We start from the raw sequence: 24,500 nt of genomic DNA on the forward strand, positions 1-24,500 counted from the left end.
AGAGGTTGTACATATCTATGATTGGTAGTCTTCTATATGTAACAGTCTCCCGACTAGATGTTATGCAAGTAGTTGGACAAGTAGCAAGATTCCAAGCAACACTAAAAGAATCACATATGATTATCGTCAAAAGAATTCTTCGATATCTAAAGGGCACAATAGAATATTGGTTATGGTATCCGAAGGGCAACAATCTCATTATTCAAGCCTTGAAAGATGCAGATTGGGCAGGAAGCATTGATGATCGTAAGAGTACTAGTGGAGCAACATTCTATCTAGGTGGTTGTCTCATATCATGGTTGAGAAAAATGCAAACCTCAATCTCGTTATCTACATTGGAATAAGAATACATTGCAGTGGAAACTTTTTGTACTCAAGTCCTTTGGATGAAAAAAAATTGCAAGATATTCAAGTAAAATTCAGTGAGGCTAGTCCCATCTTCCGTGATAACACCAGTGCCATCAACATCTCCAAGAATCCTATCATGCATTCAAAAACAAAACACATTCTGATAAAATATCATTTTGTTAGATAACAAATCACTGAGAAGAATATCAAACTTAAATATGTTGGTACAAAAGAACAAATCGCTGATATCTTCATGAAGCCTTTACCTCATGAAGCATTTGAATATCTTCGCTAGAAGCTTTGGATTCTCCCAAGTTCTCATTAGATTTTCCTTATTCAGAAAATAAAGGGGGAGTGGAAGTGTGTACAAGTCCGTTGGATGGTTGTGTGTCAGGGGGAGTTACCATTTGCCATTGATGTCAAAGGGGTGAGAAGGCCGTAGGAAGAGGTGCCCTAATCGCAGGGGGAGTACTTGTGTTTCCATCAATGCCAAAGGGGGAGATTATTGATCTAAAGATGATCTGAGGTTGTCATTGATGTCAACCTAAGCAGCAACAGGGGATACCCTGATTTTGCAAGGGAATTTTGACTTGACAACTTAATCTATTTTGAGTCAAGGATATTCTAGATAGATTCTACTTGTCGAGATATTTCTGTTGATATATGGCATGCCAAGTAACCCTATGGGGTTGTGGCATGGCACTCATAATTGGTTTTGGTCATTGAATAGTCATTAATTAATAATTTTTTAAGCTCCTAAAATCCCTTCAACATAATTTCCCTATAGAAGCCCCTCTCAACTCTATTAAAAGAAATCTCATATATCCTCCAAATGTAGCAATCATGGAATTTTCGCTATAACTTAATTTATGCAATGTCTTAGATTCTGAAATGAAAAACAATTTTATTTGCAATCCCGATGAATGTCATGACCAAATTTCAGATCTTGGTTCACTACATTTTTGGAGATGTGATCTGTGGAAGTTGGGGTTTTTGCAGGCTCCCGAATTTCATCTCATGGAAGTGACCTTGGGAAAATAGTCATAACTCTCTCTCTGACAAGAGGATTGGAATTATGTAAAAAGTGGAAAATAGTGCACAAACTGTAGTTTTCGGTGTATCAATTTCAGAGCCAAAGGAAGAAACAGTGACATGTGGCACGCCATACAAGTTCACTCTACTGAACTAGTCCATAATTAGGTCATTGTGAGAGATTGGGCATAACTTTGTCTTGAAGAGTCCAAATCGAGTTAGACCTGTGGCATTGGAAAGAAGACTCAGAGGGACAATACAAGACCAAGTATCACATATTGGGGATTTTGAATCACATAGATACATCAGATTAAATATCATGCTCCTAGAAGGCGAGAAAAAATAGATCAAGTGATGTCAAGGGGTGCAAAGGACCAGACTTTCTAGGGCAGCAAAGAGCAAGGTGCAGCAAAATCATGTAGCATAGGTAAGCTACATGTAAGTATATTTTGTATATGCATGTTCATTGCTTAATTTCATTAGGTTTTTTGTATTCTAATTTGTTGTTTTTGTTTTGTAGGTTTTAACCCTGTACAAAAATTACCTGCATACGAATTCTAAAACACAGAAAATAAATAATGCGAGAGCAGAACACATAAAACACATATACACAGAGATTTTCCCTTGGATCCCAAAACCAGGACTACCAGTTTGATTTTTCATTATTTTCCTTTCAATGTTATAATACATATTTATACATGCTGAAGCATCCAATACCATGGACCGAAAACCATCGCGTCCAAAAAACATGTGTGAAAATCATGCACAAAACCATAGGTGGGTCCGCCCAACCTAACATAGGGTCCAAAACCAAAATTTTCTGGGGCGCTACCCCGAACCCCATAAAGCGGGGTTATGGGCGCCCCTCAAACCCCCTGTTAACTACGTGGAAAGAATATAACACAACCCAACATTCTCCCACTTGTCGTTTTCTTTCCACAGGGGGCCACAAGAGAGCTTAGTCATTTTTTCAGCCCTGAAATGCCCATTGTCTCTCTACACCAAGAGAACTTCTCAGAGCTCACAGATTTTGTTAACGCATCTGCAGTATTCTTCAAAGTGTCCACCTTTACCACCAACACCTTTTTTTCTTCTATCATATCCCTCACAAAGTGATACTGAACATCAATGTGCTTTGTCTTTGAATGATATGCGGGGTTCTTTGCCAAGAAAATTGCACTTTGGCTATCACAGTCTATCCTTATAGCTTCCTGTACTAACCCCATAATTGAACACAATCTCTGCAACCAAACTACTTCCTTTCTTGCATGAATGGCTGCCATTTATTCTACCTCTATAGTTGACACTGCCACTACAGATTGTTTCTTACTCACCCAACTGATTGCACCTCCAAATAGGTTAAACACATACCCACTTGTAGATCTTCTCTTATCCAGATCTCCAACCTAGTCTGCATCAACAAAGCCCTGAATATCCAACACTCTGTCTAATCCTGGTCTTCCTTGGTAGCACAAACCATAATCACTAGTGCCACGGAAATACCTGAAAACCCGCTTCACTGTTGTCCAGTGCTCCTTCCCTGGTTTTGACATAAACCTACACAATACTCCCACTGCATGTGCAATGTCTGGTCTAGTACAGACCATTGCATACATCAGGCTACCGACTGCACTTGCATATGGAACATGGGACATGTCCTCTTCCTCTTCTTGTGTCTTGGGACACTGTTCAGCAGATAACCTCACACCTACAGGAATAGGAACCTTCACCGGTTTACTATCCTGCATATTAAACCTCTGCAATATTGTCTCGACATACTTCCTATGGTTTAACCAGAGCTTCCTCTTTTCCCGATCTTTTTTAATTTCCATGCCCAAAATATAGTTTGTAGCACCAATATCTTTCATGTCGAATTTGGAGGACAGTTGGGTCTTCAAATTCTGGATAACTTCTTTGTCATTTCCAACCAACAACATATCATCCACATACAAGACCAAATAAATAACATGGTCACCAATTAATTTAAAATACACACAGTGATCTACTTTAGTTCTGGTGAACCCAAGTCCCTGTATAAATGTATCAAATTTATGATACCACATCCTTGGTGACTGTTTTAACCCATATAGAGACTTCTTTAACTTACATACCAGTTCTTTCTTACCCTTCACCGCAAAGGCTTTAGGTTACTTCATGTAGATCTCCTCTTCTAGATCCCCATGAAGAAATGTTGTCTTCACATCCATCTGTTCTACCTCAAAATCAAAAGAAACAGCAATAGATAAAAGTAATCTAATAGAAGTTACCTTGGAAACAGGAGAAAAAATATCACCAAAATCAATTCCCGACACCTGGGAATAACCTTTTGCTACCAACCGAGCTTTGTATTTCTCCACTTTTCCTTCTGCATTTGTCTTCTTTTTGAACACCCATTTGCTGCCAATGGGTTTCCTTCCAGCCAGCAACTCCACCAGATCCCAAGCCTCATTTTTGTGCAAAGATACCATTTCATCAACCAAGGCCTCTTTCCAGAGTTTTCCATCCTCTGAATCCACTGCTTCCTTCATAGTTCTCGGATCATCATCAGTAATAGACAAAGCAAAATTTGAACAGAAAGCATATGGACTATACCTTTCTGGCTACCTTCTTTCTCGAACTAATCTTCTCATAGCCGGAGTTTGTGGCTCTTCATATTCTGATTCCTCCTCTGTTGTAGAGTCTAATTCTTCCTCCTTCAGCTCAAACTCTATCTTCTCAAGTTTCTTTGGTTGGACTTCATGTTTAATAACATCTTTCACCTCTCTGAACACCACATCTTGGTTGTACATAACCTTCCTTGTTACTGGATTCCAAAGCTTATAACCCTTTAACCCATCCTTATACCCAATAAAGATGCACCTTTCAAATTTACGATCCAAATTTGTTCTTTTCTCCTTTGGAACATGTACATATGCATCACATACAAATACCCTCAGATGTGGAAGAGAGGGTTTCTTACCAGTCCATACATCTTGTGGAGTCTTGTCCTCCAACGTTGATGAAGGCGACCTGTTGACTAGGTAACATGCAGTATCCATCGCCTCTACCCAGAATTCCTATCCTAACCTGGCACCACTGAGCATGCTTCTTGCGCTTTCCATCAACATCTTGTTCATTCTTTTTGCAACTCCATTTTGCTGAGGTGTATATGGAGTAGTCTTCTGCCGTGCTATACCACACTTCTTGCAGAATTCTTCAAATTCCTTACTGCAAAACTCTCCACCATTATCAGTCCTCAGCACCTTTATCTTCTTCTCTGTCTGGTTTTCCACTAAAGCCTTAAATTCTTTAAACCTATCAAAGACTTCAGATTTCTTCTTAAGGAAATATATCCATGTATTTTTTGAGAAGTCATCTATAAATGATACATAGTACATAGACTTACCCAGTGATGGAACCTTCATAGGTCTGAACACATCACTATGCACAAGCTCTAATATATGTTTCACCCTCTTACCACCAGAGGGGAAACTCACCCGATTCTGCTTCCCGTATACACAATTTTCATAGAAATCAAAATCCAGAGAGCTATTACCCATGCCTTCTACCATACCTTTACCATGAAGTATTCGAAGGCCCTTCTCTCCAATATGTCCAAGCCTTTGATGCCACAACATGGTATTTTCTCTAGAGACCACTAGATTTTTTGCTCCACTTTTAGGAACCACGGAACTGTTGCACCCATCAACAACAATGCTACCTTGCAACTTGTACAAAGTTCCAATCCAAACTCCCTGCATCAATACCAGTGCTCCTCGAACCATCTTGCAGGTATCCTTCTCAAACACTGTTTTTACACCTGCATCATCCAGCTTACTAACAGAAATCAAATTTCTGGCTAATTCAGGAATATGTAGAACACCCGGAAGTGTTCTAACCCTTCCACCTTGCAGCTTCAACTTTACCTTTCCAAAACCAATGATTCTGGCATTCCTGTCATCCCCCAAGAATACATCACCACCATTATATTTCTCATACTCACAGAACCACTCTCTATGGGGAGTGAAGTGAAAGGATGCACCTGAGTCAATCAAACATGCCTCATGATCTACATGTGTACTTGAAGAAGCCAAGTACACATCCCCACCTTCATCTGAGGTGGTTTTTGCCTCTATAGAAGGAGCCTCATCAGATCCCTTTCCTTTGTCAGGAGCTTTAGATTTACAATCCCTTTTGAAGTGGCCTTCCTTTCTGCATTTCCAGCGTACCACCTTTACAGGTTTTCCTTGAGATTTATATCCCTCTCTAGATTTAGATCTCCCACTCGATGACTTATTTTTGTTTCTATTCTGGGACCATCCTCATACAGACAAGGCATCACCACTTTGGCTCTCCATATTTTTCCGTCTCATCTCCTCCGTCAACAAGGCTAAGACTATTTCATCAAACTGCAAGGCAGTTGCACTGCTACCTATTACAATAATAGACTATCCCACAAATCTGGTAGAGAACACAACAAACTCATGCAATTATCTTCATCTGAAATTTTAATATCAACAGATGCTAACTGACTTACCACAGTATTAAATGCTTTTAGATGCTCTGTCACTGAGTCTCCATCTTTCATCCTCGAGTTATACAGCTTCTTCCGCAGGAACAATTTATTCACCAGAGACTTAGATTGGTACAAAGTCCCTAACTTGTCCCACAAAGCCTTTGCTGTAGCTTCCCCTGATACATTCAGCAATACTGAATCTAAGACACACAATCGTATTGTGCTCTTTGCCATCCGACCCAACTTCTTCCATTCTTCATCGGACACTCCCATTGGTTTAGTACCCAGATCTACTGATCCACTGATATTTATCCACCAACAGATCCTCCATCTTGAGTTTCCACAACTCAAAACTCTGACCATTAAATTTCTCGATCTCTATCTTTCCACTGCTCGCCATCTTCTTTCACCACCAGAATCAATCTAGCAGATCTCCCACTAAACAGGGTCTACCACAGGCCCGAGTGAAACCCCTCAGCAACAAAGACGTCCCCTTGAAGCCAAATCTGCTCCGATACCAAATGTAGGTTTTAACCCCATACAGAAATTACCTGCATACAAATTATAAAACATAGAAAATAAATAATGTGAGAGCACAACACATAAAACACATATACATAGAGATTTTCCCCTAGATCCCAAAACCGGGACTACCAGCTTGATTTTTCATTATTTTCCTTTCAATGTTATAATAAATATTTATACATGCCGAAGCATCCAATACCATGGACTGAAGACCATCGCGTCCAATACCATGGGCTAAAAACCATCGCGTCCAAAAAACGTGTGCGAAAATCATGCACAAAACCATAGGTGGGTTCGCCCAACCTAACATAGGATCCAAAACCAAAATTTTCCGGGGTGTTGCCCTAGACCCCATAAAGTGGGGTTATGGGTGCCCCTCAAACCTCCTGTTAACTATGTGGAAAGAATATAACACAACCCAACATGTTTAGCACTAGCATATGCTCTGCAGGATGAAGTAAGTTTTGCTATTATCATGTCATGGGTATTTCCTTAAAGACTTTTTGCATGTATTATATATCCATCAAGAGAAGACTCAATGCATAATCTAATGTTTTGAAGAGTGAGAAAGGGTAGCATGACAAGAGAAGCAATCAAGGTGCAAAACAGCAGCAAGAAGTTCACCATATGAAGTCTTCAAGTGGGAAGCATCGTATACAATCATTGTAAAAGTATCATTGTACAATGTCATTGTAAAAGCATCATTCTAAAAGTTGTACAAGTGTCTATCTGCCAAGAGTTGAAGAGGCAATGTTGGGAGGTCTAGGATCATCATTAGGTGGTTGTGTCATAGTTGGGGTTATGGTCTAGTGTGTCTTCTTCTTCTACATCATTCTATATCATTGTAAAGTGGACCATTTTCCCTGGTATGGGAGTTCATTCTTCTTTTATTCTTCTATAGGGTGGTAGGGTGGTGCTAGGATGGTGCATGAAATCACCAACAGGTTCAAGCCTATGAAAAATTTAGAATGGTAGGGTGGTGCTAGGGTGAGTTGTAGCTCATTGGGTTTTGGGGCATCTGTTCAGTTGACTACTGAATAATCTCGGGCGCTGGAGCGTCCATCCAGTGGGAGCTGGAGAAGAATGATTTTCTAGAATTCTAGGAAGTTGTTGCTTTCATTTCAGTTGAGGCTGAAGATTAAAGAATTTATTAGAAAAGCGTTCGGTGGTTTTTGACCCGGAGGGGGTTTTCCACCTAAAATATTTGTGCCTCCTGGGTTCTTTTATTTACTATTATTATTGCATAAATTTTAATAATAATTGAATATTAACTAATGCTATGAAAATATTTAAAAGTGCTAATTGCTAAGGAACACTAATTCACCCCCCCGCTCAGTATGTTCCAACAATATTGGTCCAAGGATTATAGAAGGTTATAAGCCTTGATGTTAAATTTCTCAAAGTTTTCGGTGATTATGAAATTGTGGTTAAACAGGTACAAATAATATTCATTGTGCCTCAAATCACTTAAAACATTATCAATTTTTTATCCAAGACTTAACTTCTCATTTCTCACCATTTAATATATCTCCTATCCCTAGAATAAAAAATGCCAGTAAGATATAGTAGCCAACATTGCTTCTAAGCTCATGCCTCCTAAGGACTTTAGTCCTAATAGACTTTCCATAGAATTTATTTTTCGACCCTTTATCCTCGATAATATTACTAACTGGAGATTTTTTAATGATGATGTTCATATTTTGAGTTTTCTTACTTCACAAGGAAAATACACAGGACAAATTATTGATGAGGATGGACATGATAGAAATATTAATATGGCCTCAGATGAAAGTTCATTGCCAAAACCTGTGGTGAAGTTGGAAGATTTGTATGAATTGAAAGATAGATTTAAAAAACTATCTAATTGTAAACTCCAAAGAAGTGCCATAAGAATTGAACTCATCAATTTAGGGTCTAAAGAAAAACCCCAAAACATTAATCTAGGACACATACTCTCTCCTGATGAAAGGCTTTATTTTATACATTTATTAAGAAGATACAAAGATGTCTTCGCTCGGAGTTATGATGAATTGAAAACTTATGACACTTTTATCGTTCAACATAAAATACCCATGTTTCTAGATGTAGAACTTCTTCAACAGAAGCTCAACAATATTCATCCCAAACTTGAAGGACAAATTAAAACTGAATTGAATAAATTACTCAATTTTAAAACCATCTTTCTAGCTAGGCATTCCAAATTGGTGTCAAACCTTATTCCGGTTAGGAAAAATAATGGGGATATTAGAATTTGTATAGATTTCAGAAACTTGAATAAAGCATATGAGGAGGACATCTTTCCACTACCTCCTATGGAACAAATATTAAAATTAGTTGCAAGTTCTGAATTAATGTCTTTTTATATGGATTTTATGGATATAACCAAGTTTTGGTTCATCCCACAGACAGGTTAAAAACAATGTTCAAAACCAAATGGGGAACATATGCAGATGAAAAAATGCCTTTTAGTCTGATAAATGCAAGATAAACATTTCAAAGAGCCATGGACATAACTTTCAGAGGTCTAATAAATAAATCAGTAGTGGTTTACTTGGATGATATTACAATTTATTCTAAAAAGAGAAGTAATCATCTTCATGACCTAAAACAAATCTTTGAAAGATGTAGGAAGTTCGAAATACCACTTAATCCAAAAAAATCATTATTTGCCTTGACAGGAGGAAATATTTTATGATTTATTGTTTCTAAAGATGGAATTTCTATAGATCCTAAAAGGCTAAAAGCTTATTATGAGATTATTATGCCTCATAATAAAAATCCAATGCAATCATTTCTTGGACAAATAAATTTTGGTAAACGATTTGTCCTTACTTCTCACAAATTGTTATACCACTTCTGAATATAATTAAAAAAAAGGAAAATTATAAGTGGGGTTAGTCTAAGAAAACATATTTTGAATCCATCAAACAAACTATCATTAATGCTACTTCATTTTCTTCTCCTGGTGTTTCCAGAGAATTTATTTTATATACTTTTGTCTTTGATCACTCTTATGCAACAATGTTGAATCAAAATAATCAAGAACAAGTTGAAGCTCCAATTGATTTTTACAGTTCAACATTACACGGAGTAGAATTAAATTGCTCAGAATTTCAAAAACAAGCATTCACAGTCTTTAAATTGATCAAACACTTTAGGCCTTTTCTCTTGAAATCACATACAAAAGTAATTGTACAATTCCTTGTTGTTAGACAATTACTGATTCAAAGAGAATTAGGTGAAAAATGAGCCAATTGGGTCACAACCTTACAAAAATATGATCTTGAAATTAAGCCTTCTAAAATTATTAGAGGTCAAGGTTTTTGCAGATTCGTAGTTGGTGCATCCGAGGATACTTCTGAAACTAACACAGGTGAAAATACTGAAGTTATAGAGGTATGTCTCATTAATACTAGATCCTAATATGCATATCTCATTTTATATTTGAAAAATGGTTATGCAACAATTGAACTTGATTCCAAAAAGAAAAGAGCATTAATATTGAAATCAAATCAATATCAACTTGTAAATGATATTTTATTTAGAAAGAATTATGATTCTGTCCTGCTTAGATGTCTCAAAAAATCTAAAGTAGAAAATGTTTTTCAGGAAATGCATGATGGACTAGCTGGTGGAAACTATAGTGGAGATATTGTTGCTCATAAAATCCTCCATGCCAGGTATTACTAACCAACCTTATTTAAGGATGCACATGTATATGTCAAATGATGCAAAACCTGTCAAATTGCTTCAGGAAAGGAAAAGAAAGTAGCCTTACCATTACAACCAGTGAATATTGAACAACCGTTCGAACAATGGGTGTTAGATATTATAGGTGAGATTGTTTGTCACTCATATAAGAAACATAAATACATTCTCACTGCTACTGATTACTTCACCAAGTGGGTGGAGGCAGTTCCTTTAAAGATGGTTAATTCTGAGATTGGAGTTGATTTCATTGATCAACATATTATTACTAGGTTTTGCCTTCCCAATGCTCTCGTGTTTGAAAATGCATCTTATTTTTCAAGCAATTTAATCACTGAATTTTCTTTAAAAAGGGGTTTCAAGATTAAATATTTTGCAAATTATTATCCCGGGGGAATGGTTTAGCAGAATCTACAAATAAAAACCTCTTGCGAATAATAAAATGGACCATAGAGGAAAATAAAAAAATGGGCATAAAGCTTTAATATTTGCTCTATGGGCAAACATGATAACTCATAAAGCTTCCTTAGGAACTTCTCCTTACTATTTAGTTTATGGAAAAGAAGTTGTTCTTCCCCCCTAATGTTGTTTTTCCCTCATTAGCCTTAGTTCAATCAATTGAAGAGAAACATTATTCTTCCCTTCAATTGAGATTATCTAAATTACTAAAATTAGAAGAGGGGAGGGATAAAGAAAAACGTACTTATGCTAAATATCAAAACACTTTTAAATCATGGTTCGATGAAAGTTCCACTAGAAACAAAAATTTTGAAATCAGTGATCTTGTACTGAAATGGGACAAAGCCCATGAGGAAAGAGGTAAACATACTAAATTTTAGAAACTCTGGTTAGGACAATTTCAAATTGAGGAGAAACTTGACCCATCTAATTTCATCCTTCAAGGCCTACTGGGAAGGAAGGAATCCCTTCCAGTAAATGGGATCATCCTTAAGAAATACTTTTCTTAAAATTCATGCCATTTTTTTTGTAAATATGTAAATAATCATATGTATAAATCAGTTTATCTTTTGCATATTTTTGTTGAATGTTACTCTTTTGGTTTCGTACTTCGGTGATATGTAATCATTTCTATGAAATTCATTCTTAATAGGACAATAATCAATAAGATCATAATTATGATATTGTTTCAGTATTTTAAAGATATTAAAATATCTGATTCTATCCTTGTTATTTTGTGAACTAATCACAACCTACGGTTTACAAAAGGGTATTTTTTCTCATAATAAGTCATGCCTTTAAACAACTATTGTAATAAGTAAAGAATATGAAAATAGTTTAGATTCGTATAACTCTATATGTCATCCTTGGCTCTTAAGGAGAAGAATTACCTCCCTATCCACTAATTAAATATTTTTAGAGTGTAATTTAGAAACATTAAACTTGAAAGATAAGGGGTCTCATTAAGATCCATCTTACCATGATCATGTGTACTAATGATATTGATATTATCGAATCTGGTCACCAATCCAAGATAATGACTTATAGCCAAAAGTTGTAAGACAAGAGGTCTCATCATGAGCCGACTTGTTCACTATCATTAATACTTGTGAATGGCATTGTCATTATCTGGTCACCAAGCCATGACAATGAATTTCAAGAAAAAAAATAAATAATATAAGTCTGAACTAAAATCCTCTAAAATCTATACATGTGGATGGGATACTGGTTTTTCTTTGGTTAAAAGGTAACCCTGTTGAGGTTATGGATGCCTGCTGGCAGCAGTGGCACTACCTGTGACATCATGAGTTTACCTTAATGCTAAACTTATAAGTAGTCCTTACCTAATCAATATAGATGATTTTAACAACTGGCTATCAGAGATAAATTAAGTTCCTCGTATGAATAGGTAGTGAGGTTTGCAAATAACAAACTTTCGTTTTCCAGAGAGATATTTTTATATAAAATTTGAACTCTATCATTTTGATTTTTTCTTATTTGTTCCTTTTTCCTTTGAATTTTATTAATTTATTTAGAGATAATTGTTTTAACCAGTGCCTCCCCAATTGTTATGGAAAACAACAACACGTGATTTGTTTCCTTTTCTTTAGGTTATAATAAATAATGGGGACCCTTTATTTTTGTTTTAGTTTTATCATTTCAAAATAAAACTAATAGGTAAAATGATTTCATAAAGTTTAAAGAGAAAATAAAAGAAAACCCTTTTCGGGATAATATTATCAAAGCCTTCTTATAGAATGATATGAGTTCTTTCCAATCCGAGACCTGATCTCCCGAGGTTCCGAGATAGTTTACTTATGTTTGAATGTTGGTGTATCGAGCTTTCCTTTTTTCGGATTTAATTCATCTAAACTATTATTTAAAAGAACTTAGGATATTCATGTTCTCTGAGATACTTTAACGTATCAACCCTTTTGGATATCGGAGCCCCCACATCATAACATATTATATCGAAAGATGTCTCATCTCGGTGCTCTCCTCTCAGATCTCTCCATATCGGGAAATAATATATTGTAACTTTAGTCTAAATGTCCCTGTTATTTCCATTCCGATATACAATGTGGCATAATCATGTTGTCCCTTTTCCGTTTGATTAAGTGATTTAACATTTTAATTATAATCCTTGAGTGAATTAAAACTTTATATTTAATAAACTTTGGTTTTCGTAATTGATTTTTAAAAGGACTTTTACGCTCTGTTTCCATTTTACGTCGTTTTGGAGTCTTACAAATATTTTTTTCACTAAATATCTGCTTCTATCTCTTATAGGTAAGCTCGACTTTTCAATTTACAGAAGAAATTAACAAAAGTATTAAAGGTAAAAAGAAGGCTCCACAATAGTAATCTGTTTGTCCATTTCTAGAAGAGGTAGATGATAAATTTCCAGGAGCAAGCTTATTTTAAGATATTATGTGTACCATAAATGTTGAACATATTTCATGGGAAGCAATTTATCAATACTTTGAAAGCCATAACCCTAGAGTTACTAAAAGAATAGTCACAACTAATGACAACATTTCTGTTTTGGAGGCCACAACAAGCGATGTTTCCAAATCTTTCCTCCACAAAATTGCAGCCAGACCAAGATTACTACCTTACACAGATATGGTCCCTTGGGTGGTGGAAAGTTTGGACGTTTATGATAGACATTTTCATACTAAGAAGGCGATAGTAATTGGGCATTCCACTAGCAAGGATTTACAACGAATGTACCATTTGCCAAATCCTTAGTATACATATAATAAATAATATGTCGAGGCATTCATTAAAGAGCATGGGCACCCCGCTGATCAAATCCAAAAATGGAGACATTACCCAAATAATCATAAAGCAGAGGAAAACGGTAAGTACTCGATCAATTCTCTCGTTGCTCCTTTCTCCCAAGTTGTAGCTATGATGTGTCAAATGCATGTACTCCCTAAAGTGTCGAAATTCCCGACACCTTAGTACCTCTGGTTGATGGGGCTTTCGAAGGGTATATATTTGACTAGGCTACCATACTTTCTGATAACTTGGCTTCTCATATACTAGCTTTTCAGAAGGGTAAAATAGTTTTGGAAAAACAAGTTGCCTCCTTTTTACATGTCATCCTATGTTATGGATGCTCTGTGTTTTTCTATGGATTTTACTTCTATGGGTTGGAAATGGACTATTTAGGATCCTAAGCTTATCCATATCTACCATGATATCCCATGATATCCCATGGAAATCCAAGTATCTTGAGCATCTCTACCACATATTTCACAAGGTTATGATTCCAATATATGAAACCATATTTGAGTCTCGACCACCAAGAATGTCTTAAGAAGCCATGGATGACCTTCAGAGAGTCAATAATTGGTTCAAAGAAGATTTATTTACGTACATCAGATTCTAGGGTAGTCTTTGTCATCCTCGTGTTTTCCCTTTATACATTCTCGATAAGCTAGCCAACAGAGAAGTAGCTTATTAGACAGTAGGTTATGGTATCACTAAGGTATTAAGAGAATCCATAAAAGGGCATGATCTGTTTTTTTGGTAAAAGTTGGTATATTTTCTTTGGCCAATTATCACCACGCCAAGAAAGATATTATTACTGTTAAAGCTCTAAAGTTTTCTACTATTCCCAACCGACAATATGACCTAGATTTAGTGGTGAAGAATTTTACTACATCACAAGGGATCAAGCAGTTTATCCATGTAGAGGGTAAATTGGATGATGTATTTGTACAATATTCTTCCCTCACTACAGTGCTGCAAAGAGTGGAAGAACAATTGATTATAGAAGAGAAAACCCAATTTTTTTAATACAAGGATTCTCGAATAGCCAACCTTCCATTAAATTTGTTACAATTGCCTCAGGAGAAGTCATTCGTGTCAATCGCTCATCTTGATAGTTCTGCACAGTCGTTAGATTCCTCCCAAATATTAGCTAGAAGTTGCTATAATTTCTTCCCCACCCCAGGTTGAAGATTTTATTTTTAATCCTGAAGTAAATGAAGCTTGGAATGAATTCAGTACAACTATAAATCCTACGACCAAGGTTCAAGCTTCAGCTTCTCAAACTACCAATTCTTCACAATAAATGGAGGTTCAGGGTATAACTATTAAAATGTTGAACAAGAAACCAAGACAGAGGAAGTTGTTGATAAATATTCCATTCATGGTCAAAAGGATATTGAGGTTATTCCTGCTTTCCCTACCTCAGAGGTTACTCTCAATATAGAGGAGATTCCTCATTTAGATATATTTTACATTCCTCAGCATAAGGAAGTGGTCAAGAGAGGCAGAAATAAAAGGAAGCTCCAGCAATCTCATTCACTAGTTCCTAACAAGCTTTCTTCCTTCAAAGTTTTGTGGAAGGTTTCCCTTGCTACACCTTCTAAGGAATTGGGAAAATTGACTCAATTCACAGGAGAATATGCTTATGCCATAATAGATAAGTTAGTTGAAGTCCAAGAGATTCTAAAAGAAAGAGAAGAAACAATAACATCATTGGAACAAGAACTCAATGTGAGAAACAAAGAATTACTGAACATTGTCATAATCAGATGGCAAAGTTAAAATAGTAATTAGATGCATTGAAAATACCCAATGATAAGAAGATACATGTAAATGATGACCAACTTAAAGAGATGCATAAAATGATAGAGCAGTTGAGTTTTAATCCTCAACTGGCAGAATTTAAAAAGGAAGCCAAAGAGTTAAATACTATGTCAAAGAACCAACATAAGATCTTTTGCAACAAAACCTTGTTAATTCAAGATCAATGCAAGATGGGAATTCTCTAATGGATCACTTAAATGATATGATGAACTATTTTGATGAGGTAAATGATCAGCTGACTGATTTCATAACCTAGAAAGAAATTAGAGAGGGCAGAGAGGAAAATATGTCTAAGATTGATGAAGCACAAAATAAATAATTTTTCGAGAGTGGAAAATTAAAATAAAACAAGTTGAAGTTACAGTCAATGAGGCCAGAGATATTTCCAGTTCTATCATTCAGTCATTCAACGATACTCTGTTGCAATAAAATCTGATTTCTAATTTCCCATAATATTCACTTCTAGATGCCAAGACATTAATGAAGACTTGGATGAAACAGGGCAACATAATGGTTGAAAGAATCGAGCGATTATCCAAAATTGACCTTGAGAATCATTGGTAGTTTCTTGTCAATCCCCACAGCCAATGGTTGGCACTTTATTGTTTATCCAATGTTTCTACACAACTGTTATCATCGTTAAAGTCAAATATTTTTACCATTCACATTAGAATCAAGCCTAAACATGTTCTAGAGCTCACCATCCTGTTGGACATTTACTTGTTGTAGAAACTCACCATTGGATAGTCCTCATCCTAAATTTAAAAGTTGTTGTAACAATTTCTTGTTATGTTTTTACTATTTATTTTTGTTGATATATTTAAGGATAAGTTGTTTTTACTTTATTTGTATTAATACTATAAATTCTCCTCTCCGAGATGGAGATGGGGGTTTTGAATTTTGAAAAGAGAGGACTTGAAATTGCACTATTGTATTTTAAGTTTTTCTTAATATAAGTTGAACCACTTGCAGTTCCAGTATGAGAAAATCTACGATTTATCAGGTACTATTATCCTATGTTGTTGTGTTTTTGCTTTGAAAGGAATTGTTATATGATATTGTTCACATATATATATATATATATATATATATATATATATATATATATATATATATATATATATATATATATATATATATATATATATATATATATATATATATATATATATATATATACTTTCATGGTCACTATGGCATGTTTGATTGAAATTTAATGTTATATTGTGAACAATGAATTTTTTATCATATGTGATGCTTTAATCAAATTAATTTAATTAACTATTTAATTAAATTAATTTTCTTTCATCGAATTAATATCATAATTGCATATTGATCTACATTATTGTATTTATTACAACATCCTTCTAGCACATATGTTATAAGATTTCATGGGTATTATAATAAGTTTTAGTGATATATAACTAGATTAGCGTAATTTATTAGTTTTGCTTAATAAATAAATTATCGCCACCATTTATCCCATTCTACATATTTTAATTAAGGGAAATTGGTCCCATAATTCCAATTAGAGTCACCATTCCAAATGAAAAAAGGTCTAATTGGGACCCTAACTGGGTGGTTTTCCCCCAATGTTGATGAGGTCAGTTTCGACCATCAACAAAGTGTAAATCAATTTTATCTTTCAAGGGGAATTTTGTAGCAATGTGCCCTTCCTTCTAGCAGGTATAGAAATAAAATCTTTGTTGACCTCGAACACAACCACATCCCCTACCATTGTAACCTCTTCATCATCCACGATAGCCACCCCAGCCTCGTCAACTTCTACTGAAAGTTCATGGTTCACTAAATTGGTTGGTAGGCTGAGTATGATAGACATCATGGTAATTGGGTTTAATTTTTCCATTGAGTGGGAATGCACGTTGTCCTCACAGATAGCACACCACTTCGATTTTAAGTTTCATAGGTTGTATTGACTATATTTAGTTGAGTGGTTAGAGGCAACTTGCTAGATATCAAAATATACATCAGGTTGTATTCTTCAAATAACTTGATCAAAAGAATCTACAAACTTACAAGTATATTTCGTATCTACTTCCATGTGATAATTAGTACACAAAAGATGGTTTTTTTGGAGTGCCAATTACATTAGAGAGTTTTTTAAATGGTCTAGTTTGTCTTCAAGTTTTTTGTCAGTCGATGAGATATTCGACTGGCCTTCGTCATCCCACTCAATGTGTTGTGCTAATTTCAGTGCCTCCTCACAATTTGTAACTTCATGCATTCGAAGCAGTCTTCATATGTTTTGAGGTAAACCAACCACTTACCAATGAACTAAAATATTTTTGTCGATGGTATATGGAATATGGCTCAATAAATCTTTGAATCATTTTTCATATTCACGTACAAATTCATTTGGTCTTTTCTTGATTTCCTCTAAATTATGCGTTGTCAAATGCTTTACATCTTGTGCTTTAAAAAATGTAAGAAAACTAGTTTTAATTTTCCTTTTTGACTTAGGTTGTTTCTATGATAGGTTCATAAACCATGTTAATGCACATTTTCTTAAAGCCACAATAAACTACGCCATTCACTTGTCTTCATTGTTAATATCCTTCACAGTACGAATTATTTTTGCTGACAAAACAATGCCTTTTCAGGTCTTCGTCACCTTCATAGATGGGTATGTGGTTCAGACCCATTTTGATTGAATGATGTGTTGACAATCAAGATGTTAGATTATTACTTAAATGGTTTTTATTTTCAGGCTCATCATTGGATTTCATATTCATGTCTTCTTCTTTATCGTTTTTAACTTATGACTATGATTCATCGGTCTAACACACCCTATCTATATATTTTTTGAATCAACTTCCTGAAGGTCATGACTCTTCATCAACCAATTTTGTACTTTTGGTTTCTTCAATGGATACTAGCTACGACAAGGGGGGGAACGATCATGAGATTGATCAATTGGAGAAGTAATTTCTCTAATTCATTATTTTTTTTATTGATCTTGATCTTAATTTTATCTTTCTTGATGATATCTTTTCTCTTGTCCATTATGCCAGACTACAAGTATTTTTGAATAATTTCATGACTATAGAAATTCTCAAATGTTGGGACTTTCTATTGCTATAGTCGGAGTTCTTCTTATTGTTGGACCAGAGTCATCAATTTCCATAATGTATACTTGTTCTCTTGGGGTTATAAGTAGACCATTGTTCTCTATCGATGTGGGAGGTGCTATGCCTCTCGACTCCATTGAGAAGTCCCATGCATCTTCGCTCTCACACTCTCAATTTTGCATTATTTTTCTCTTGTATTCTTACTCTCCAATTTTCTCCCATTTCCATTGTTTTTTGCCCCTTTCCATTTTTCTATGTCAGTTTACTGCTTGTATTCTTGGTCGCTATTAGGTCGGTTGCTCTCTTGTTTTTTCTTCTTGACAGTCGACTTTCTCCCTTCCATTTTTTTTGGTTACATGTAGTTTTCCAACTTTATTTTCTTTCTTTTCATTTTTCTTATTTATTTCTCACGATCTGTTACCCCCCCCCCCCCCCATGCCGACCCTACTTAGTTTCAGTTCGTAGGGAAGTATCTATTGGCCATGATTATTTTCTTAAGAAATAATCCCACACTTCCTTTATATATTTACACTGAGCATCAATAAATTTTTGCCACTTGGTTTGATCTTTCTTCTAATAAATATTGGCTATTATCTGTAATGGTGATCGGTACTCAACAATATGTTTTGCACCTTTTTCAAGAATGAACTTGTGTAAAAAGGTAGGGATTTTGCAAAAGAAGTTGTCATGCAGGTCGTCATAAAATTTGGTCTTAATACGTTCAATTGAAGTCTAGTCTTCTACTGCTTTCTCTTCGCAATAGTATTCAAAAATCAACTCAAGCCATTCATGTAGATTAGTTCAACCACTGTTCGATAGTTTCAATAATAGTTAAGTGTCAATTTCGTTTTGAGGTTTTTTCATGGGGGAAGCGATTGAGGAAATTATTCATTTCGACTGGGGAACCTTCTATGGATTTTTCATGTGCTACTATAAAGAAGTTGGACCTAGCTTCTACAATTGTTAGACGATTTCTACGTGTGTAGTTCTTTAAATAATTATTGATATTTTCCTCCCACCATAATTGTATCTCTTCTAATGTTAATATTTATGCCTGCATAATATGTGACTCAGATTTTTCCTACCAACAATAGAACCAATGTTGTAATCTAGAGAAAATCATGCATTGTTACTAGTATATAGACATCAAGTAATCACATGACAAGCATAGGTAAAGACAAAAAGAGACACACTAATGGAGGACCAATAAAAGACCACAATATATATATATATATATATATATATATATATATATATATATATATATATATATATATATATATATATATATGTATATATGTATATATGTATATATGTATATATGTATGACTATTAACTTGCCTTGGGCTAGTCGACTGAGCCGAATAGCCCTCTTTGCATCAGGCTAGTTAGCTAGACTATTTAGTTCCTCCAACACCTTTGAATATCAATATCCAAGGCCATACCTTTATCCTGTATCACTCATTGGAAACTCAAAAAAAATTGAGCATATTATCAATCAACATCTGAGCAAGAGCTAAACTGTGTGAATGGAAATTACACTGTGTGAGAAAGAAACCTTCAGATAACATAGGAAAATTGCTCTCTTTGACATCAATAACAAGAATACCATTAAATTTTGAGTGAATAAATGGGAAACCAAGAAAGGCACACAAATCAAAAACCTCTAACTAATTGGGTATCTAAGAAAAAGTACACTCCTTCCTTGGAAACATCTTAAAGTAGAAAAGAAGGAAACATCTAGAAAAACTAGGAAAGAAGGAAACATCATAATGTATTTTCTTTACCTAAAAATGTATTTGATTTTTATACAATATATTTTGTAATTACAGAATAAATCAGGGGAATGTTTGGATTGTTTATAAAATTATCATCTCTCCCTCATAATAAGATTGTGATATTGTTTCCATGACTTCCGTGTTATTCTGTTTTCTTGCATCTATATTTTTATGTGATTCTCTAGATCAAATTTAAATCTGCAGGTAGATAAATGCATCAATTGTAGCTTATGCAAACACAAAAAAACTACAACACCCTTTTCCATCAATGAAAACTTTACCAACAATCTCCCCCTTTAGCATTGATGGAAACACTAGCAACGCTAATTAGATCCTCCCCCTTTGGTTTTGAGAATAATTTATCCTTACCTCCCCATTTGACATTAATGGCAAGGGCATCCCAAGTGGAGTCACTAAAACTCAACACAACTCAACACTTATTTTTCCTTACCCTCTTGCCTTATGTGCACATTTGAATGACATTCTTGGTTTAGTATTTGAATGAATAGATCTTGTTGAACTTTTCTTCAGTCCAGTAGTTTCTTCAAAATAGGTGCCAACAATGGTGCTAGCAAAGTTAAAATAGATGTAAGTGTTGACATAAGCTACTACAAGATATATCCATCCAATATTTCATAGGAATGTAATAATTATTTCAAGTAAAATCTGAAAATTGTCCCTTTTTACCACTTGCCAAGTACATAATGTTGTTCTATTATGTCCCTCGTGAAATATTGGCATCACAAGATGATATATCAGTGCTTTATCGGTAGGTATGTATCATGGGAATGTGAATCACAGGCACATATCAACCAACGGGGAATTAGATCTTACTTTCTTAGGCACATAATTTCTTTGAAAATTTTCATCCATACGTTTGTCAACCCATGTAGTGTCATTAGCTACTACTCTAACTATATGATATCTAGTGAAAATTTTCCAATCAAGTAATGGTTGTTGATATTGTTTATTCATAGTTTTTGCACAGTTGGAGGCTTCCTGAAATAATTTGTTATGAATAAAATCTTTCACAAGTAATACATACATGCCACGGTTATTGCTTATGGGGGATAATTTTGTTCCCATCTTCAATATTTTAGAACCAATTACCTTCATGTTGAAGACAATACTCCCATCTAAGTATATTTGAGGCACAAATATTTCACTATCCAAGATCATGAAAAGGGCATCCAACTTGTCAATAGTGGATATTCGAAATTTCCAAACTAGATATTTCATTGGAAATACCGCAATGAACAAGCAACAATGCACCTTCTAGAGAAATAAGTGCAAAAATCCATGCAGAACCAACTATGACACTATGAATATGCATTAGCCAACTGTTGTCTCCAATCACCAAGATAGACATAGATATGCAACTAAAATTACCTCCTCCTCAATTCTATCCACCATTTGTTTGATGCAAGAAATTTCTTATTCTTCTAAAGGCTACATAGCCCCCTCAGATTGTTCTTTCCAAGAATTATAAGATAATATTGATGTAACCTTATACTTGGGTCAAAATGTTTGAACTTGGAAGGCCCACATGTGAACATGTATAGATTCCACGGTCTTGACAGCCTTTAACGCCTTGTCAATTCATTAAAAATTATTCTTATCTATTTAGTTCATGGAAAAAAGCCAAAGAGAATAATTTTCATGTCCTTACCTACAACTTGAAGGAGACATCAAGTGGGAGTTCTATCCCCTTGATGTGAAATAGGAGTTACTCGTACCTATTCACTAAATTTCTCAATAATAGCCAGTGGTTTTGTCCTGAGTGGAATCAACTTCATTGGTCCTTCACTCACAAAAATCAAGTAGAAATTAGTTACTAGTAATATTCCAACAACATCCATTTTCACCAAAATAACACCATGAACTTCTATGATAACATCCTTGGCTGGTAGAAGAAATTTTTCCATTCCATGGGAAAATGTCTTTGGAACTCTCTCGATGGATTCCATTATAGAGAATCCTAGCTACCTTCTCTCCATATTTTGTAATTTTTTTCTAGAAAAAATAATATTAAAAAAAATTAAACAATATATTATGATTCTGGGGGAGCACATAGGGTCTTCATTTTATAGGTGGCTTAAGAGAAAAAAAAATGGGTATAAAAACTAGCTCAATTTAATGCTCCTTTTGATTGGCCACATTTCCTTTCTACAAAGGTTAAAACATTACCACCAATTCACTTAACTTAGATTTCTTATGCTAGGAAATCTTGAATGCATAAAGAGGCTAGGGTTTCTTCCGGCTTGCATATTTCTCTAGTCATTTGTTTGATTCCTTTTAAATGATTCCTCTAACTCTATTAATGGAATGTATATTCATGCTAGTTCCATTAGTAATGTTGTGCGATAAATATCCCACTGCCAGAGTAAATAACATTCATACCGACAGACTGAAAAATTCTCTCACTATCACAACACTCAAGTCTACTTGGCCACAGATGATGAGGATTGCCAGTTTATGTTAAGAAGTAGAGTGTGTAATCATTATCATGTTGGTAACATAGGGAATAATTGATATAATATCTGCAGACCTTAGGTAACTATTATGGCATCCTCTAGTATGTAACGTATGTTGGCACACAACATTCCACACTAGTCTGCTTCAGGTTCTGTCATAACACATCCTTCAGTAACACATGATAGGTAACATTATATTACATCCATTGCTCTAACATGGCATATTTATACATCATATACACCTTCTACACATTCCATCTCCTTTTCTCTCAAACCTTGATTTCGATGAGACAAAGGTTCATCAACATCACCAAATATATCCTGAGCTTCTTGTAAAGTTGAAGATGAAATCCTCGATGCTTTCCTGGGAATTATTTTCTTTATATTCATCCTCCTCATATGTATACCATTTTCATCGACTTCTTCTTCATTGACTATGAAACACTCATCATATTCATAGGTTTCTCATCACTCTTCTTTAACTTCATCATCTTCTTCTCTAGGTTTCTCATCCTTTTCTACAACATCTTCTAGGGACACTCCTTCATAATCAATAAACATGCTACTCTTCATTTTTTCTTCAAAATTCTTTCCAACTTTCTTTAGATGCTTAAATTTCTTGCTACCATATTTAGGGTGGTGTAAGCTAGTCTATCACTTTATGCTCTGGCGAAACTCTTTTCCAGCTTCCTTCCACTGTATTTGCAATAATAAACCCTTGTAATCCCCTTTGATTTCATGGAACAATATTTGTGTGGTAGTGCGTTGATTGATTGATACCTTAGTTGTGTAAAACATATTATCTTTATGGTATTCAAATTTATTTTAATGTTCCTCTATCGATCTTAAAGTTATTTATCTTGATATTTTTCAGGTGTCAACTTCTATGATTAAGGTAATATATATTCATTGATATATCTTATGTTAGGAGAGCTATTTGTTCCAATTTTTGTAAGAAAGAATGTCATCACATCTTCTGGCTTTATGTACATCATTCTGCAGGGATCCATAAGATTGACAAATACTGGCTTTTTGGTACCCTCATAACAAACACTTGTCACTAGCAATATAGCACACCCTCCAACATGCATAAAGAACTGAGACAATGTTTCCAACTCAACAACAACAACAAAAATTAGGGAGATGGTTTTGTTGGAAATGGTAGTGTCAAGTATGAATACAGGTAGTGCATTCCAGTGTTAGCTACACTAAATGTATTAAACGGATCATTAGAGAACAATCTAAATGAACTGGAGCAAGCTTGACTCTAATTAGAACATAATATCATTATGAGAAAAATGTTGTCAATCCTCTTTATTTTTCTTTATGAAAGTCAACCTCACTTTCATGCAACTATGTGTAGCTAATTTTGGCTTCAACTATGTGTTAATTAATGATTCATTGTTTTTATAATTGTAGGGTATCATGCATCAATAGCTAATACAGGCACTAAAAGACACCAATTGCTCTTTCTACATTTTATCATGCAAATTATTGTTAACACTTGTCAATTCTTTTTCTTAAGTTCAGAACATGTTCTTGTCTTTAGATTCAGGATTGCACTTGTATCTTCAAAAATACTGCTGTGACTACTCTCCCCCTAAGTGGTTTTACACCATATGGTTGTTTCTCTAATAATTAGCTGACTAGATTCTTCTTTCTTTCCTTAAGCAACTCCCCCTAAGGACATGCTAACCTCAAATTTTTGTTGAAGTCACTAGTTTTTGTTTCTTCTTATTTTCTCAAACTTTAGTGGGTTTCCTTTCACCATGTGCATCTCCTTCTGCTTTCTTGTATAATTTTATTTTAATGAAATCTTTCATTTGTCAAGTTTTCTTTAAAGAACTGTGCAACTTGCAATCTTTCGTCATGCGGCCAAGATTGTCACATAAGTAGCATTGTGTGTGACTTAGAAAGGGAGGAAGAAACTTATGTCTTCTCATGTTGTTATCCTCATATGAATTTCCCAATGCACTCATATTATTCT

Source organism: Pinus tabuliformis, chromosome 3_2, assembly GCF_031772625.1.
Source record: "Pinus tabuliformis cultivar Carrire ecotype Pingquan chromosome 3_2, CPIR1, whole genome shotgun sequence".
Taxonomy (NCBI): domain Eukaryota; kingdom Viridiplantae; phylum Streptophyta; class Pinopsida; order Pinales; family Pinaceae; genus Pinus; species Pinus tabuliformis.